The sequence below is a fragment of the Anabrus simplex genome, chromosome 1 (genome assembly GCF_040414725.1).
Source record: "Anabrus simplex isolate iqAnaSimp1 chromosome 1, ASM4041472v1, whole genome shotgun sequence".
NCBI classification, from domain to species: Eukaryota; Metazoa; Arthropoda; class Insecta; order Orthoptera; family Tettigoniidae; genus Anabrus; species Anabrus simplex.
Window position 1 is genome coordinate 1,718,111,448 of NC_090265.1, and position 20,486 is coordinate 1,718,131,933.

Consider the following 20,486-nt stretch of genomic DNA (forward strand, 5'->3'; position numbering starts at 1 on the left):
ACAAAACGCGTATTTCTTTGTTTTTAAAGGAGATCAAAATACCAATTTTCACGTCCGTAACAACTTTAGTTTTTATTAGATGCATGTATTCTCATACAATTAAGTCAATTAATTTTAGAATTCTTCCCCCCCCCCATTCATTGGATTTTCCGAGAATACGCGTTTCTTTATTTTTAAAGGAGATCCCATATACAAATTTTTAGTTCTGTAATATATTCAGTTTCGGAGATATATATATCCTCATTAAAGGCATTCAACCCACTATTCACCCTTTTACACCCATCCTATTGGGATTTACAGAAAACGAAAAAATACTTATTCCTTTACTTTTAAAGGAGATTCTAAATACCAATTTTCACATCTGTAAACTTTTAAAGTTTTAAGATATAGACACAATCATTTTAAAAATTCACCCCCCTTTTCACCCCCATTATCCGGGTTTTTCAAAAACGAAAATATACGTGTTTCCTTATTTTTAAAGTGGATCCCCAATACCAATTTTCAGGTCTGTAATATCTTCAGGTTCTGAAATATAAGTAGCCTCGTTAAAGGCATTCAACCTCTTTTTCACCCTTTTCCACCCTTCCTATCGGGATTTTCCGAAAACAAAAAAAAAGTGTTTCTTTATTTTTAAAGGAGATTCTAAATACCATATTTTACATCTATAAACTTTAAAAGTTTTGAGATATAGATACACTCAATTTAAAAATTCACCCCCCTTTTCACCCCCCATTATTTGGATTTTCCAAAAACAAAAAAATACGTGTTTCTTAATTTTTAAAAGAGATCAAAGGTACCAATTTTCAGGTCTGTAATATCTTCAGTTTCTGAGATATAAGTATCCTCATTAAAGGCATTCAATCCATTTTCACCCCTTTTCACCCCTCCTATTGGGATTTTCCGAAAACAAAAAAATACGTGTTTCTTTATTTTTAATGAAGATTCTAAATACCTATTTTTACATCTGTAAGCTTTAAAAGTTTTGAGATATAGATGCACTGTTTTTAAAAATTCACCCCCCTTTTCACCCTCCCATTAATTGGATTTTTCAAAAACAAAAAAATACGTGTTTCTTTATTTTTAAAAGAGATCAAAAGTACCAATTTTCAGGTCTGTAATATCTTCAGTTTCTGAGATATAAGTACCGGTATTCTCATTAAAGGCATCCAACCCCCTTTTTTTTACCGTTTTTCACCCCTCCTATTGGGATTTTCTGAAAACAAAAAAATACGCATTTCCTTATTTTTAAAGGAGATTCCAAATACCAATTTTTACATCTGTAAACTTTCAAAGTTTTGAGATATAGATACACTCATTTTAAAATTCCAACCCCCTTTTCACCCCCTTAGAGAAGGAATATCCAAAAATCCTTTCTTAGCGAGCACCTACATCTTAAAATGAATCTATGCCCAAAATTTCATTTCTTTATGTCCAGTAGTTTTGGCTCGGCGATGATGAATCAGTCAGTCAGTCAGGACAAGCTATTTTATATATATAGATAGATAACGTGTCCTGACTGACTGACTGACTGACTGACTGATTCATCATCGCCGAGCCAAAACTACTGGACATAAAGAAATGAAATTTTGGACATAGATTCATATTAAGATGTAGGTGCTTGATAAGAGAGGATTTTTGGACATTCCTTCTCTAAGGGGCTGAAAACGGGGGTGAATTTTTAAAATGAGTGTATCAATATCTCAGATCTCTAAAAGTTTACAGATGTAAAAATTGGTATTTAGAATCTTCTTTAAAAATAAGGGAACACGTATTCTTTTATTTTCAGAAAATCCCAATAGGAGGGGTAAAAAACAGTGAAAAAGGGGTTGAATGCCTTTAATCAGGATACCGGTTCCTATATACAGAAACTGAAGATACAACAGACGTGAAAATTGGTACTTTTGATCTCTTTTAAAAATAAAGAAACAGGTATTGTTTTGTTTTTGGAAAATCCAATTAATGGGGGGGTGAAAAGGGGGGGTGAATTTTTAAAATGAGTGCATCTATATCTCAAAACTTTTAAAGTTTACAGATGTAAAAATTGGTATTTAGAATCTTCATTAAAAGTAAAGAACCACGTATTTTTTGTTTTCGGAAAATCCCAATAGGAGGGGGGAAAGGGGTGAAAATTGGGTTGAATGCCTTTAATCAGGATACTTATATCTCAGAAACTGAAGATATTACAGACCTGAAAATTGGTACTTTTGATCTCATTTAAAAATAAAGAAACACGTATTTTTTTTGTTTTTGGAAAATCCAATTAATGGGAGGGTGAAAAGGGGGTGAATTTTTAAAATGAGTGTATCTTTATCTCCAAACTTTTAAAGTTTGCAGATGTAAAAATTGGTATTTAGAATCTTCTTTAAAAATAAAGAAACACGTATTTTTTTGTTTTCGGAAAATCGCAATAGGAGGGGTGAAAAGGGGTGAAAAAGGGGTTGAATGCCTTTAATGAGTCTACTTATATCTCAGAAACTGAAGATATTACAGACCTGAAAACTGGTGTTTGGGATCTCCCTTAAAAATAAAGAAACACGTATTTTTTGTTTCCGGAAAATCCAATTAAGGGGGGTGGGTGTAATATTTAAAAATGAGTGTATCTATATCTCAAAACTTTTAAATGTTATAGATATGAAAATTGGTATTTAGAATCTCCTTTAAAAATAAAGAAACACGTATTTGTTTTTTGGAAAATCCAATTAATGGGGGGTGTGAAAAGGGGGTGTTTTTTAAAATGAGTGTATCTATAACTCAAAACTTTTAAAGTTTATAGATGTAAAAATTGGTATTTAGAATCTTCTTTAAAAATAAAGAAACACGTATTCTTTTGTTTTCGGAAAATCCCAATAGGAAGGGTGTAAAAGGGGTTGAATGCCTTTAATGAGGCTACTTATATTTCAGAACCTGAAGATATTATAGACCTGAAAATTGGTATTTAAGATCTACTTTAAAAGTAAAGCAACAAGTATTTTTTCGTTTTTGGAAAATCCAAATATTGGGGGTGAAAAGGGGGCTGAGATTTTTAAAATGAGTGTGTCTATATCTTAAAACCTTAAAATTTACAGATGTAAAAATTGGTAGTTAGAATCTCCTCTAAAAATAAAGGAACGCGTATTTTTTTGTTTCCTGTAAATCCCAATAGGAAGGGTGTAAAAGGGTGAAAAATGGGTTGAATGCCTTTAATGAGGATACATATATCTCAGAAACGGTAGATATTAAAGAACTGAAAATTTGTATTGTAACACTTAGAGCAATAAAAGGCATAATTACCCCAAGTGACAGCACCAAGGATCTGACCGTGTACCGAAGGCACGGTTCAGATACGTGGAAACGTGCTAGACAAAGACAAATTAAAGAAAAAAAAAGCACTTACCATGAGAAAATAAAACAGGGCCCCAAACGAGCAGATAAAATACACCTGGTCATAGCAAATTATCACCCTTTTTAAAGGAAAACACCAACACCTTGGGGAACAAAATATTTAATCAGGATAATTAAGTGATAAACAAATAGGAAGGAATATCCTCGCTGGAAAATAATAAAATTAAAAATTTAAAAATATTTAAACTCAAACCAAAACCCTACGGTCGACCGTTTATAAAGAAAATAATTATTTAGTTCTTGAAAGACTTAGCAAGATAATGTAGATTTATGAAACCGCTCCTCAACTCTCAATTTTTCTTACAACCAAAGGTTTTCTTTGTACAGTACAAAAGTTTTTTTTAACATCCTTTCAACCGTGAGAAACAACCTTGACAGAAAAAGTTTTTTGATATTGTTACTGAAAACCCCTTTTTAGGATGTGTCAAACGACCCCCTGCAAGGATGGGTAGGTATTACGTGCACCTTTCAAGAAATTAAAATAATAATAATAATAATAATAAGCACCGAAACACCGGGAGGAAAAATGAGCAGAAGGTAAAATTAAAATCTCAAAGAAAAATTAAATGGACCAAGGAAGTCCGCGGAGAAGGTAGAATTCATCATCGGCACATCAAATACAAATCATCAAACCCATCACAACAACATCAACAACATTAGCATTCCCATGGCAACGACCAACAATGGGTCAAGGGAAGGAAGGGGCCAATCACAGGCCGCAAACAACAATAGGCGAAAACTAACAAAGGACCAAGAAAACTGACGCAGAAAATAACCCAAAACCCAAAAGGGAAGAATGAAACTAAGTTAAATTAAAATAAAATTAACCAGAGAAGCAAGAAAGAAAGGCACTGGGACACACTGTACACGTAACACCCACATCCCTGAAGCGACTCGCTTGTTAAATTATTCCAGTAAAATGATAGCCTTCATCACCAAACCTTTAGGCCAAGGAAGGTTATTAATTAACACTAGGTTACCCAATTACGTTTTCGAAGAATCCAAAACGTTCTTTCACACAGTACGCAAGCCCCAATTTAACATACATAATTACACATGCTATAAGTTCCAATTAACAAGCCGAAAATATGAAATTCCACAAGGCAAGACTTAGTCTTTAGATGACGCCAGTCACGTAGTGTCGCACACACTTTCTTCACATAGGAAAATTTTCAGGTCTTTCACCAAAAATCAGTAAAGGTTTAGTTGCAAAAACACTTACAGTTTCATCCAGTTGGAAGGTTGTGGAGACGGCTTCGGTAGAATATGCTACTTACTTACTTAAAAGAAACATAACATGCAAAATCCAGACGAGGAATAATAAAGCAGAACAACTTGCAGAGATCCCTAGGGCAAAAGCCCCACGTATGTAACCTTAGCCAGGCTCGAACATTTTCGGAGAAATGATCTCCTTACGGAGAGAGAAGCCACACACGTCCATCTCTTCCTTTCACCAAACAGCAATGGCGACTTCCCGAGATTCCGCAGTGCCGGCCCCAACGATCACATGTGCGCAGAGGGCAAGCGCCTGAGTGGTAACGTAGCTCGCGAGGTAGTACATACCTACGCCACTAGAGTGCAGGAGAATACAGTCAGGCACCGATAGGACGTGCATACAGACAGCCGGGCAATAAGTTTTGAAAGGAAGAAATAAAGGACACAGTTTTTCCACAGCCATGAGGCCAGTTTCGAAAATATTTCCCAAGAGGGAAAAATTGTTACGCAGGTAACAGTCTCCCTCCCCGAAACTTGACATTTCCCACACATGTTTACCATCATAAGGCGGTGGTCTTGAAGCAAACAAAGTTTTTGGTAGAATAGTCCGAATGTGAAAATGACCACCAATCGCCAGCCTCAGTTTATGCGCCACCATCAGAACGAGTCCAACAGTCACTAAGAACCCAAACGCATGTGATTTAAATTAAAGAAACAGTACAGTTCACTTAAACGACACCAAATGTCTAGCCACTTTCAATAATAATGAAGTTCCATGCACCAAACTGTGCAACACCCAAGTCGCAGGCAAATTATTAATGGTCCAGATCACAGGGAACACTAATTCTCTAGTTTTCTTGCTAAACTTTAATGCGAACTATTATCTTCCGCAAGTTCGTATGCGTCATCTGATCGGAGGTTACGCTACCTTGTGATACATCCACACCTTTAGGTAAAGATCATAACTATTTGCTTTCAGAACATTAGACCTTCTAGGTCTTAACTGCACCAGATCACATACCTAGACTTAAATTACTACATGTTTGTTAAATTTGTAATCTTATAGGACTTGCGTTAGATAAGAAACGCCTTCATTTGGTTTCCACCCTTTGGTTTGGATGGTAACGACAACCCCAAAAAGGAAAAACGCCCAGAAAGGGAAGGGAAGAGAGAGAAAACAACATTGGTGAGCGTAAAACACAATCACAAGGTCCAACCGGAAAATACTTAACCTAACCTTAAACTAGATTAACATGACTTAAGATTACGGTATGGCACAGGAACAGAATACGATAATTATTTAAACAATCCATACCCAAAAACGAAATTACATTACATTTAAGGTATCATGCCAACAAAAATATATAGGCAAGGATACAATTTTCAATACACAAGGAAAACAATAACCTAGGAAACCAAGATAGTTATCTCCACAAAACACCTTTCAATGCATACAACCAATCCTACCAGGATGGCTACACAATAACGTCACCATTGACAAACAGAAACCAGGAGGCAAACGTTACATAGCCCAAAAACTTACAGACAAGCACCAACTCAAGGGTGCTGAGTGATTGCAATAACAGAAAAGCTAAGAGAAACTCCCTTCCATACATAATATTACGAAACCAAGACCCAGACCAAGGAAAAGGATGTTGAAAAACGTTACACAGAACTACAAGTTAATTAAGCTTACAACCTCCCTTAAATTAAATTTAAAACGGAATAGTACCACCAATCAGTGAGCCAATTAACAAGACTTAAACCCTTTAAGTACATGCCCAAGGACAAGAAATAAATTTAGCAATAAATCAATTTTAATTCCACGTATACATTCCATGCAAAACCCAAATAAACAAGAAACAGGATTTGGATATAGTTTACCCCTTATTTTCTTTATTACCATTAAGAGAAACTCCCAGAAATAGGATACTAGGCAAGAATCAAAATACATGGGTTACAGTAAATAATTACTCAAGACAAGATGAACGTACAGGCTGCGGTTGGAGACTTCAAGATCTTTCAGATGGAGGGTACGCGTATAGTTGGTCATCAGCAACGAGCCAAAACAACACCAAGCAAAGAGTAATAGGAGGGTAGCAGAGGTTATGAAACACAATCTTTAACACCATGATGAAACGGGACAGAAATTGGCCGAAAGGAAATAGGAGTGTTACCCAATCTAAAAACACATTTCTCACAATTTCACTGCACATACAAACATATACCTTAACCAAGGGCGACTCAATCAATTAAAAGGTTCAATAAAGCACCTCAATCAAGCCAACGCCTTTGAATATGGGAGCACAGATCTGACAAGATTCCCTACCGGCTATCCACCCGAAACCTCGGACAAATCCAGACTAGAACAAAGTGATATCCGAGACTCACGCTGTGGCCACTCAGTCACAGGTAGCTCGCCAACAATAGTACGAGGGAAATAAGATATGAAAGGTAGGTCACCAACCAGGTAACTAGAAAACACTCCAAATAACAGAGAAATAAGAAACACCACCAAACCAACACATCACCAGATAGTGGGAAGGTTTCAGTGCCGCCTATGAAGCACCAGCTGATCCCATACTCAACTGGAGCACCGTAGGACGACAAGATGATGAACGATAGCCAAGGTTTTCAAACACTCCAGAAGGAAAAGGACCAATAGGCTGGCAGGTTATCTCGAGAAGAACATTATAGTATAGGATAATTGCATGATGACGTCAGATTACTAGGGTATGCAGAGAATTAAAATCAAAGAATAGACCAGGTCATACAGAAATCACACATTATATGCAAGCAGATCAGACACACCTACAGAGAGTAGTAAATCCATGCCAGGGTTTATTTCCCAATCTACCGGGACACAGGGTAAATTAAAGGCAACACCGCCCATACCGAAGCGCCATAATAAGTAACCAATACTACACGACAACAATACAACAATAATGGACCACAACGGACATGCGTTAGCTAAAAGGGATGAAAACAGCAACTACCCTCAACAACATGTCATGAAGCCGTCATTCTACCTCACAAGGCAAACCTAAAACCAAACCACGGTACCGTTTACAACATTACTAAGACAGGACCGAAACCAATACCTACAAGGCACGAAAGGAGACCGCACTCCTCAGGTTCAGGATCCATTAGTGCAATACGTGCAAAACACCACAATAACAAATAGACTGGGCAGGACGACATGGAGCTACAACTCGTTTAAATAACATACTACAAGAATAATACACAACTTAGAGACAAAACCAGGGAAGTAAGGACTTCAGAAGAGGATAGAATTAATACCACTTGCAAGCAGAAATACATTAAGAAACCACCTAGTTAACTGCCACAACCAGGAAGGAAAACCCAAAGAAAAATTTACCAAAATAGGTTAGCCGGGGCAGGGTATTTTTTTGGAAAACCAACGGTACAAGAATGATTAGGAAAGGATAACTCAGTAAACCGGGAATTCACAACAGATAACAGAAATGCCCCAGAGAAGGACAGCAGAGCACTCGCAACCTAGGGAATCGTGTCACCAGAAATTGGAGATAGAAGGCAGTGAAGACTGTGAAGTCCATGCCGTAGAGACAAACAACCAACCACCACCAATTCCAATTGACAGAGTTCCGCCATTGCCATTACCCACATCCAATCCAAAACATAACCAACAGGACCATAACACCGGGTATATCCAGATCCTAGTCAACTTACACCAACAAGGAAACCAAAAGCTAATTCGTTTCAACAAAGCACACCTAACAAACCACAATAGGAATAGATAACCGAAATATTACCCGCAAGGAAACAGATAACAAGAACTAGGACCAACGACAAAGACAGGGCAAGATAAATAGGGGTTAGGAGACTAACAGATTTCCTACCGGATAAACAACAACGCACAGAGCAGAAATTGCCTAGAATTTTCCAAATGAGTACCAAACCAAGACAACAGCAGTACAAGAGCCAATAAATAAATTTATTATCAAAATTTTGCAAACGTAAATGATCAGGATATAATCGAATTATGATAGACGGAGAGACCTGCACCCAGACCCAAAGAGTAGTTAGATGTTAACAGTTAAGAAATTGGGTGCCAATAGAGCAAGAGAAAGTACACACATTTCTCGCAAACCGCAATTACCTTTTCAAAATACAATGTTTAGAACAAGTACACGCTAGAAAGTACTACATGGTCATGCCAAGAATCACCGGAGGCGTGAACGCAGCAGATAAGGTACCAAAGCTTAAACACGTGGTAAAAATTCTCACCCAACAAAGCAACCATGGTTGACAGGAAAAGAAGTTAAGTACGACAAGCAACACCAAAACTCCTCAAAATAAATACAGCACACGAGAAAAGGGAGAAAAATATCACATGATTAAATTCACACTAGACCAGAATAATTACATAATAACCCACGGAGACCCATCAAATTTGCTCACTGAAAGGTAGCTCTCATCCGCAAGTCCAAACATGCGTTAACTTGTTTTTAACTGGGACAAATGAACCCGTCTAATCCTCTTGGCGATGGGGTCACTCACCAGTACCGACACCGGAGATAAAAACTGTAAAATAGTACAGGGACCATGATACCGAGGAGCAAGTTTGGCTGAAAACTTGTTAATAGCCTTGCTAATGGGATAGGTCTTGACAAAAACTTGATCTCCAACCTTCAACCTAGGTGACCTTCTACCCTTGTTATACTTAACCCTGCCTTTCTCATAGGATACTGACAACTTCTTCTTGGCTTCATCCCAGATTTTCAGAACGTCATTTGGTTCAGACAAGTCTGGAAGAAGATCATCAATGCCCAGAACATTGGAAATAGGAGAGTACGGGGTGTAGCAGAACATAAGTGACATGGGGGTTTTACCATGAGTTTCGTGTGTGGCAGAATTGAAAGCATGAGCCAACCAGTGCAGGCAAGAGTCCCACTTGGATTGGTTATTGTGATGATATGCAATTAGAGCAGATTTGAGATTCCTGTTCATCCTCTCGGCATAAGAAGGGTTAGGATAGTATGGGGTAGTGGTGACATGGGAAATGCTCAGCTCAAAAAGGTACTTCTTAAACAAGTGACCAGTGAAAGCACTGGCATTATCAGAAACCAGGAACTTGGGGGGGCCGAAGGATGCGAAGATAGAATTAAGGCAACTTATAGTCGCACGAGCAGTCGTAGATCTAGTGGGGAAAATCCAAGAGAATCTAGAAAACGCATCAATAGCAACGAAGATATGAGTGTTTCCCAAGGTAGAGCGAGGGAGCGGACCAACGAAATCGATGAATAACCGTTCCATAGGGCGAGAAGCTTGTGAAGAAGATAATAGACCTACACGGTTGTTCAAACTAGGTTTGCTGATAGAACAAATATTACAGGACCTAATCATGTTTCGGATATCACCATCCATTCTTTTCCAAACGAAGAACTGTCTAATTTTCTGCCTAGTTTTAAAGGTGCCTAAATGGCCACCAATGGGACAAGAGTGATAGTACTTGAAGATGATTTGCACTAAAACCTTGGGTACAACAGTTTTGAAATTAGTGTCCCTTCGACCTTTACAGCATAAGACACCCTTCACCAAAGAATAAGGTTTAACCACAATACCATCACTAATTTTGTCGATGATTTCTCTCAAATCAGGATCAGCCTTTTGATGATCTGCATACTCATGGTACAACAGAGGTAGGTCCGAAAGAATGGCACCCACACTAGCAATATTAGTTTCATCATATTCTTCAGCCTTAGATTTTTCATCAAGACCAAAACTCCCGTCAAACATTCTACTAAGGCTGTCAGCGATGACATTTTCCGACCCCCTAATATGCTTTACTTGAAAACTGAAGGCTGAGATCCTAAGCGCCCATCTAGTGATTCTGCCCGTTCTTTTGGGACGGTTCAAGACCCACGACAGAGCCTGATTATCTGTTTCCAGATCAAAATTTACATGTTCAATGAAAGGTCTGAATTTTTCAAGAGCAAACTGCACGGCCAAACATTCTAATTCATAGGTGGAGTACTTACTCTCCAGATCATTGAGGATCCTAGACACATAGGCAACCGGTCTCCGACCATCCTCATATTCCTGTAAGAGTACACCAGCAACTGCTTTTCCAGAGGCATCGGTTTGTACAATAAAGCGTTTACTAAAGTCGGGTATAGCCAACACAGGAGCATTTGACAAGGCAAGCTTCAGGGTCTCAAAGGCTTCTTGCTGGGAGGGGCCCCAGATGAACTTGACATCCTTACGTCTGAGATGATTTAGAGGAGCTGCTATCTCTGCAAAATTTGGAATGAACTTCCTGAAGAAGTTCACCATGCCCACGAAACGTGCGATGCCTTTGACATCTTTAGGGGGTTGAAAGTCCCTAATAGCCTGAGTCCTAGAGTGGTCGATGGAGACACCATCAGAGGAAACCACATGTCCAAGGAAGGACATACTCGGCTTAGCAAACGCTACCTTAGACAACTTAACAGTTAGTCCAGCTTTTCTCAAGCGATGCAGGACTTCTCTAACGTGTTCGACATGTTCTTCAAAGGAATTTGAGAAAATTACCAGGTCGTCCAGGTAATGAAAAACGAACTTGAATTTAATACCCGAAAGTATCGAATCTAACAGCCTCGTAAGAACGGCCGCACCACAAGAGATCCCGAACGGAAGTCTCAGAAATTCGTAAAGGTTCCAATCAGTAATGAAAGCAGTCAGGGGAATAGATGACTTAGACAACGGGACTTGGTAATACGCCTGATTGAGATCTAACACAGTGAAAAACTTGGCTCCTGAGAACCACCCAAAACAAGTGTGCAAATCCGGTAAAGGGATAGATTGCAAGATGATCTTGCGGTTCAAAGCCCTGTAGTCAATTACAGCACGATAGCCCCCAGAGGGTTTAGGTACTAGGAAAACAGGAGATGCATAGGGAGAAGTGGACGGTCTGATGACCCCATCGGCAAGCATCTGATCAATAATCTTTTTGAGTTCTAACATCTTAGGTGGTGAAAGACGGTAAGGAGGAGATCTAACAGGGGTGTTATCAGATAGCTCAATCTCAATCTGATACTCAAGAACATCAGTAACTCCTAACTTGCTAGTGAAGACATCGGGAAATTGATGGTGCAACCCGACGAAGATAAAAACAGGAATGATAATAAAACCCCATAAATATAACCAAATGTGGACAAGAAGCAAAATACTTACCATCGAGTAGCAGCAGCATTAATAAAACAAGCGTGGAGGGCACGGAAAATAAGGGAAAGGACTGGATCGAGCTAACTACTTGAGGGGTTGCCAGGTCAATATTGCTAAATGAAAGCAAGATTAATGTTTAAATAACTTGAACTTTACTTAAAATTAGGAAAAATTTAAACAGAATTTAGGAATGAAAACTGCAGAGCAAAAAAATAAATCTGTAAATAATGTCTTTAAATTATAGATAAAAATCAATTTTTAAAGCAAAATATACTATGAGTGCGCACTCGGATAACAACGTAAAATAATTTTTATGTAGTAATAAATAAGTAAATAGAAGAAAGATAAAAATTGTATTAATTTAACTCATTAAATTAGGAGACAAATGTCTATTTTTAGGATAAATAAAATCGTGAAAACACACTCAGATTACAAGCTACACTTTGCCTTAGAATAAATGAATGACAAATGTTAAAACGGATCCGTGCATTAAATATTAATTACATAACTGGCCAGCTTTTCTTGGTGAGTAAGAATACTACAATTAATCACAATAAACTGGAATTTGCTTCCGGGGTCAGTACACAAGGATTTCAATCACCCCGAAACACGGAAATACACTCAATATTTAAGGCGACGATAGAACCAAAAAAAAATTCCACACGTAAATAATTGAAAGGACACAAGAGAAAATCGCACGAACCCGAATAAAAATATGTCTCAAATAAACTACAAATTACGAAGGGAAACACTTAAAATTTCACAGACAACAAAACAATACACACGAAGCATACAGCTTCCCAAAACCGAAGCCAACATCCGACTTAAAGAGACAATAGGCAAAGCCCACACAAAATTAGCGTACCGGAGATAAGATAAAAACATGGCACGCAATAATGAAAGAAGAAGGAAAGAAAAACGGACGCGAATAATCTGAGGAGGGCAGAAGCATCATCAAGAAATAGGGAACAAATTCCAGTTTATTATAACCAGAATATTACAATAATTATGTATAGTCTTTTAAATTTAACATTTCTTCCAACCAAAATATTAATAAAGGATTTAAATGCCGGTTACACAATTTTAATATTAGAAGGCCTTGGAAAACGGTAATGGCCGAATAAGACCGGAGATAAACCATCCCTTTAAGTAATTAAACAATGAGCCATTACGAGAACAATACTAGTACATAACGTCTTTCAAAACGTTGTCAACAGTCCATCGGATGCCACAAATATGAACCAAGAAATGTAAAAGGTAATCCACCAACCAAATTAATAATAATAATAACTTTAAGAAACAGAAAAAAAGGCAGCACAACGATAATCTCAGTTAAATTAAAGTAATGGAATAATAGGTCTCTCACCCGCGCATATACCATGTTCCAGAATTACTTCATAAGAATAATTTGGATATAGAACATTACCAAAATCACGTTAGGTTACATTTTAATATTTAGCAGATACAATTTATATCATTAAAATGTCCGATGAAGAAGAAAGTCCAGCTTAATTTAATGCATAAACGGTGGTCACCAGGTCCATAAACTATAGGCCTAATTTCAATTACAGTAGGGGAGTAGAGACGAAGTAATATTAACAGCGTTGCCAAAACATTTCTTCTAATATAATAGTTGTCGCAGATAGCTTGATACACACGTTCTTTTCCAAATAATCCGGCAGCAGAACAGTTTCGAAACAATTAAGTAGATACTTGTACTTACATTTTTGGGTGTCCAATTTAATATACTGTAATCCAATAGCTTACATTCTAGCTCATTTTGTAATGAAGAACCCTCCTTCAGATAGTTCGGTCACACTAATTTTAAAAAAACAGTAAATATGAAACACACAACATTATTTCGCTATAATTCAGGCAATGCCTTAATTAACGAGGCTATTAACCTGGTTTATCAAACTCCACTCCAACAACTTTCAATCGCATTTTGTACACAGCTTCTCCAAACGCGTCCATCTTGGCGATCTGCCGGGAACACACTCTGGCGTGCAGTGCAGTGACGCTGCGGCTCGCTCAGTTGAACATCGACACAGCGCACACTCAAGTCAAAGTTTGCTTATTGAGCCAATCAGAATTTCGAAGCAACCGACGTAACAATGGCAAGAAGATACATTTTAAATCGCCACAGTTTCAGGCACATAATTTAACGGCAATGCAAACAATGGCCGAGAATTGCAGATAAAAGCCCCCATACACAAATGTATATGTCCAACAATGAGGGTATCGTAAAGTATTGTCTCAGATGGCACAAGTCACGCACACTATTAGCCTGCTGATAATCCAGATGACTAAGATCCAACTGATCTATTTCGTTGTTCTCCCTAGGTAGCGCCCTACCTACACAAGAAGCACTGAAGGTACCCAAAGTAGCATCAATAATATCGAATTTACAATTTGGAGAAAATTTAAAGTGAAATTTCCTAGCCTGGAGGTCCAAAATTAAACCAGTTCTTGACAAGAAGTCCGTACCTAAAATCATGCTACACGCTAGCTTTGGAGTTACCAAGCAAAGAACCTTCCAAGTAAAATTACCAATACGCAATTTCACATCAACGGACCCTAAAATTTTCATATTATGTTTATTAGCCGTGACACATGCAACATTGACCTTCTTCAACTCAGGCAGTTTACAAGGGGACCTCATTTCATCATACCAATTAGCATCAATTAAGGTGACGACGCTACCCGAGTCCATAAGAGCAACAATGGGTTCATTATTCAGTTCCACTTTCGCGAAGGTACTTTTAGACTCAACCAAAGCAGAAATCTTATTGCATGCCCGCGGGCAAATAACCTTTTCAGAATCCACAAAAATTTCTGGCGCAAGCGATTCACCAGAATTACCATTAGGCCTTAGTCATTGACTGCGTTTTCGGAACGAAGTAGGGCAATTCTTTTTAAGGTGCTGCCTCGAGCCACACAAATAACAACAAGGACCAGAGCCACGCTTGACTGAGGGGCAAGCATTCCTAAGGTGATCACGTGACCCGCAGTTATAACATTTTTTAGAAGACCCACTATCCCTAGTTTGAGGCAAAACAGGGTTCACAGTAGGAGGAGGGTGGCAGATAGGTCTTGCAGCATCTCCGTGCTTTACATCTTCAGCAAAGGTACACGCAGCTTCCAATTCAAGAAAATTAGTCGGACTCTTTGTGAGGGAGAGGTATGAACGATAGGCAGGGGAAATACCTTTCAGAATACGGGCCACCATTTCCTCTTCTGGCACCGAAATTCTAAATACCTTGCAATAAAACTGCAAGTCTAGTACATAGTTCAAAAGGTTTTCATGGAGCAATTGAGTCCGGAAGCAATACTGAGGAATCAAACTCTGCAATGCCAATGAAGGAATAAATTTAGACAATACAAGTTCATGAAATTCCATAATGGTTAAATTATTTGAAATTGCTTCAGAAATTTCACGTTTCAAAATTCCCTCACAATGAGAGAATAGGGCACGGAAAATTCCCAAGTCATCGACAGAATACACGCTACCTGATTCTGTCATTTCTACCAGGAACCTCAGAAACCTGGTACTTTCTTCAATAGAATTGACGGAGAAATTTTTAACTCCGTTGAAAAGATCCTTCAGTGAAGAGTGTGAGGGAGCACAATTTAAACGGGCTAACAAATTTTCAAGAACTGGGGTGGCAGCACAACATGAAGCTTGATTATTAAGTGAAGCATCAGCATGACTAGAAGGTAATGAGGTTTCCCTCTCAACAACTGATAAATTCTCCATATCCTTACTTGCTAGCATTATATCTAGTTCAGCAGAAATACTAGAAGCAATGGTCAACAGCTTTGTACTTTCAGAAACAAGACTAGGTTGGGGACACATAGTAATCAAATCTTGGATGCGGCCTAAATAATGCCACACCCTAGCCTTAAGTCTGTTAATCTGCCCCTTAGTGGGGGAAGTTTCAATGAATTCTTGTCTGACAACCTCTATCTCCGTGAGACAGTCAGTAATTAAATTTAAGGAATCACCAAAGTTGCAGCACATCTTTACAGAATCAAGATTAATAGGAACCTGGACAAGCGATGTCAGCAAAGCAGCGCACTCGGCAACAGTATTAGCAGGATTGATACCCCTGATAGTGAGCTCATAAACTAGCTCTGATTTCCTGAGTTGGAATGGGAACAGCACAGCCCTCGCCATAGTTGATGTACATGAAACAATAAATCAAAAAATAATTAATCCAAATAAAAGCGTTCCTTTCACAGTAAGATACTTTACAAGTTTCAGTTTTTTACACTCTTTGAAACCTCAAATAATTTAAAGTTCCCCAATGACCAGGTTTTTTTAAAGGGACAATGCAAAAACAACTCAGGTGGTTGGCACGAACAAAATAGAAAAGCTTAATGAAAGGGGGATAAAGCGTATAGTACACAGTGCCAAAATAAATTTAATGAGGATGCAACAGACCTACAGGTAGATCCAAGTAAGAGGCACACAAATCAATTACCCACGCTCTGCTACCACGAACTGTAACACTTAGAGCAATAAAAGGCATAATTACCCCAAGTGACAGCACCAAGGGTCTGACCGTGTACCGAAGGCACGGTTCAGATACGTGGAAACGTGCTAGACAAAGACAAATTAAAGAAAAAAAAGGCACTTACCATGAGAAAATAAAACAGGGCCCCCAAAGGAGCAGATAAAATACACCTGGTCATATCAAATTATCACCCTTTTTAAAGGAAAACACCAACACCTTGGGGAACAAGATATTTAATCAGGATAATTAAGTGATAAACAAATAGGAAGAAATATCCTCGCTGGAAAATAATAAAATTAAAAATTTAAAAATATTTAAACTCAAACCAAAACCCTACGGTCGACCGTTTATAAAGAAAATAATTATTTAGTTCTTGAAAGACTTAGCAAGATAATGTAGATTTATGAAACCGCTCCTCAACTCTCAATTTTTCTTACAACCAAAGGTTTTCTTTGTACAGTACAAAAGTTTTTTTAACATCCTTTCAACCGTGAGAAACAACCTTGACAGAAAAAGTTTTTGATATTGATACTGAAACCCCCTTTTTAGGATGTGTCAAACGACCCCCTGCAAGGATGGGTAGATATTACGTGCACCTTTCAAGAAATTAAAATAATAATAATAATAAGCACCGAAACACCGGGAGGAAAAATGAGCAGAAGGTAAAATTAAAATCTCAAAGAAAAATTAAATGGACCAAGGAAATCCGCGGAGAAGGTAGAATTCATCATCGGCACATCAAATACAAATCATCAAACCCATCACAACAACATCAACAACATTAGCATTCCCATGGCAACGACCAACAATGGGTCAAGGGAAGGAAGGGGCCAATCACAGGCCGCAAACAACAATAGGCGAAAACTAACAAAGGACCAAGAAAACTGACGCAGAAAATAACCCAAAACCCAAAAGGGAAGAATGAAACTAAGTTAAATTAAAATAAAATTAACCAGAGAAGCAAGAAAGAAAGGCACTGGGACACACTGTACACGTAACACCCACATCCCTGAAGCGACTCGCTTGTTAAATTATTCCAGTAAAATGATAGCCTTCATCACCAAACCTTTAGGCCAAGAAAGGTTATTAATTAACACTAGGTTACCCAATTACGTTTTCGAAGAATCCAAAACGTTCTTTCACACAGTACGCAAGCCCCAATTTAACATACATAATTACACATGCTATAAGTTCCAATTAACAAGCCGAAAATATGAAATTCCACAAGGCAAGACTTAGTCTTTAGATGACGCCAGTCACGTAGTGTCGCACACACTTTCTTCACATAGGAAAATTTTCAGGTCTTTCACCAAAAATCAGTAAAGGTTTAGTTGCAAAAACACTTACAGTTTCATCCAGTTGGAAGGTTGTGGAGACGGCTTCGGTAGAATATGCTACTTACTTACTTAAAAAAAACATAACATGCAAAATCCAGACGAGGAATAATAAAGCAGAACAACTTGCAGAGATCCCTAGGGCAAAAGCCCCACGTATGTAACCTTAGCCAGGCTCGAACATTTTCGGAGAAATGATCTCCTTACGGAGAGAGAAGCCACACACGTCCATCTCTTCCTTTCACCAAACAGCAATGGCGACTTCCCGAGATTCCGCAGTGCCGGCCCCAACGATCACATGTGCGCAGAGGGCAAGCGCCTGAGTGGTAACGTAGCTCGCGAGGTAGTACATACCTACGCCACTAGAGTGCAGGAGAATACAGTCAGGCACCGATAGGACATGCATACAGACAGCCGGGCAATAAGTTTTGAAAGGAAGAAATAAAGAAGGACACAGTTTTTCCACAGCCATGAGGCCAGTTTCGAAAATATTTCCCAAGAGGGAAAAATTGTTACGCAGGTAACAGTATAAGGGATCTCTTTCAAAAGTAAACACGTATTTTTTAGTTTTCGGAAAATCCAATTAATGGCAGTTAAACAGGAGTGACAAATTGGGGTGAATTTTTTGAAAGACTATATCTACAGAATATCTTGGAAACGAAAAATGTAACAGACGTAAAAAAATGGGTGTTTGGAATCTCCTGTAAATGTAAAGAAACATAGGTGATTTGTTTTTGGAAACTCCACTTAAGGAGAACTCAAAAGGGGTGAAATTTTAAAATGAGAATTTCTACAGTATATCTCAAAAAACTCAACATGTTACAGAAGTGAAAAATGGTATTTTTTATCTCTATTAAACATAAAGAAACGTGTATTTTTAGTTTTCGAAAATACCACTTGGGTGGAGGGGGGGTAAAAGTGACTGAAAATGGTGAATTCTTTTAATTAGGCTACTGATATCTCAAAAATGAAGATGTTACAGACGTGAAATTTGATATTTGCAATCTGCTTTAAAAGTAAAGAAACACGTATTCTCGGAAAATCCAATGAAGGGGGGGGGGGGGGTGAAAGAATTGAAAAATTAATTGACTTCATTGTATGAAAATACATACATCTAATAAAAACTAAAGTTGTTACAAACGAGAAAATTCATATTTGGATCTCCTTTAAAAACAAAGAAAAACGCGTTTTGGGGGAAACCATCTTGGATAGCGGGAGTGTAAAGGAGCTGAATTCCTTTCATGTGGACACATAAATCAAAAACTGAAGAAGTTAGAGTCGTGATAATTGGAATTTAGAAGATCCTTTACTATTAAAGAAACAAGTATTTTTGCGGGAAAGTTCACTTATTGGGGGAGGGGGGCAGTTGGAAATGAAGTGAAAAAATGAATGATTTTTATGGGGATACATATATCTCAAAACTGAAGGTAATAGACGTGAACATTGGTGTTTGTAATCTCCTTTAAACTTAAAGAAACACGCCTTCTTTTAATTTTTTGGGGGGAGGGGATGTTGGCGGTAAATAAACTTAAGGGCGGTGGGGTGTAAAAGGAGGTGAGACCAATTGATTTTACTGTTCTTAATGTACTTATAAGGATCCTCCGTTGCTCAGGCGGCAGCGCGCTGGCCTCTCACAGCAGGGTTCCGTGGTTCAAATCCCGGTCACTCCATGTGACATTCGTGCTGGACAAAACGGAGGCGGGACAGGTTTTCCTCCGGATACTCCGGTTTTACCTGTCATCATTAATTCCAGAAACATAATAATAATAATAATAATAATAATAATAATGTTCCGGACCGTCGTCAAATGTGCTGACAGCGCTGGAAACGGCTCCTGGACAGGTAATGACTAAGAATGCAGTCCGGCCGCGGGTTCAGTGCCACCAAGGCACCCGATATGACACCACGCCGTATCTTCTGAAGGATTTTATCCATATTAAAAATGATTATAGGAAAAGATGGCAAAGATTTACGGACCCAACTGACCGGGAGGAATACCTGAGCCTAACCCGGGAAGTACGAAATCGATTGCTGGAAAGGAAGATTGAAAAATGGGAGGAAGCGTGCCGTAATCTAATAGAAAACGAGCCAGATCGGGAATTTTGGTAGATTCTCGCAGAAAACGAGTCAGATCGCGAATTTCGGCTGATTATATATCTAAAACAATAAGCATTCAATTATAAATTTCAGTATAATACCGTAGCGAAGCACGGGTATCTTGCTAGTTTTATATATATAGATGATCAAAGTACTGGCCCTTGGTCCAGACACCCAATTTAAAGGACATTACTATGTAAACGTACGGAATCATGGCTAAATGATCAGCATGATGGCCTTTGGACCAGTCATACCCTTTAAATTACATTATCTAGTAAATGTCAGGCTTAATGGCTAAATGAACAGCGTACTGGCCTTTGGTCCAGGTAGCCCCTTTATTAGGCATTATTACGTAAACGTCCGGCTTCATGGCTAAATGATCAGCGTACTTGCCTTTGGTCCAAGCAGCCCCTTTAAAACATTACTAAGTAAAAGACAGGCTGAATGGGTAAGTCTTCAGCGTGATGGCCTTGGTCCTGGCAGCCCCTTAAAATACATTATTAAGTAAACGTCCGGCCTCATTGCTAAATGATCGGCGTACTGGTCTCTGGTCCAGGCAGACTCTTAAATGTCATTATTATGTAAACGTCCGGCTTCATGGCTAAATGATCAGTGTTGCGGCCTTTGGTTCAGGCAGCCACTTAAATGTCATTATTATGTAAACATCCGGCTTTATGGCTAAATGATCAGTGTTGCGGCCTTCGATCCAGGCAGCCCCTTTAAAAGGAATTATTAAGTAAATTTCAGCCTTCAT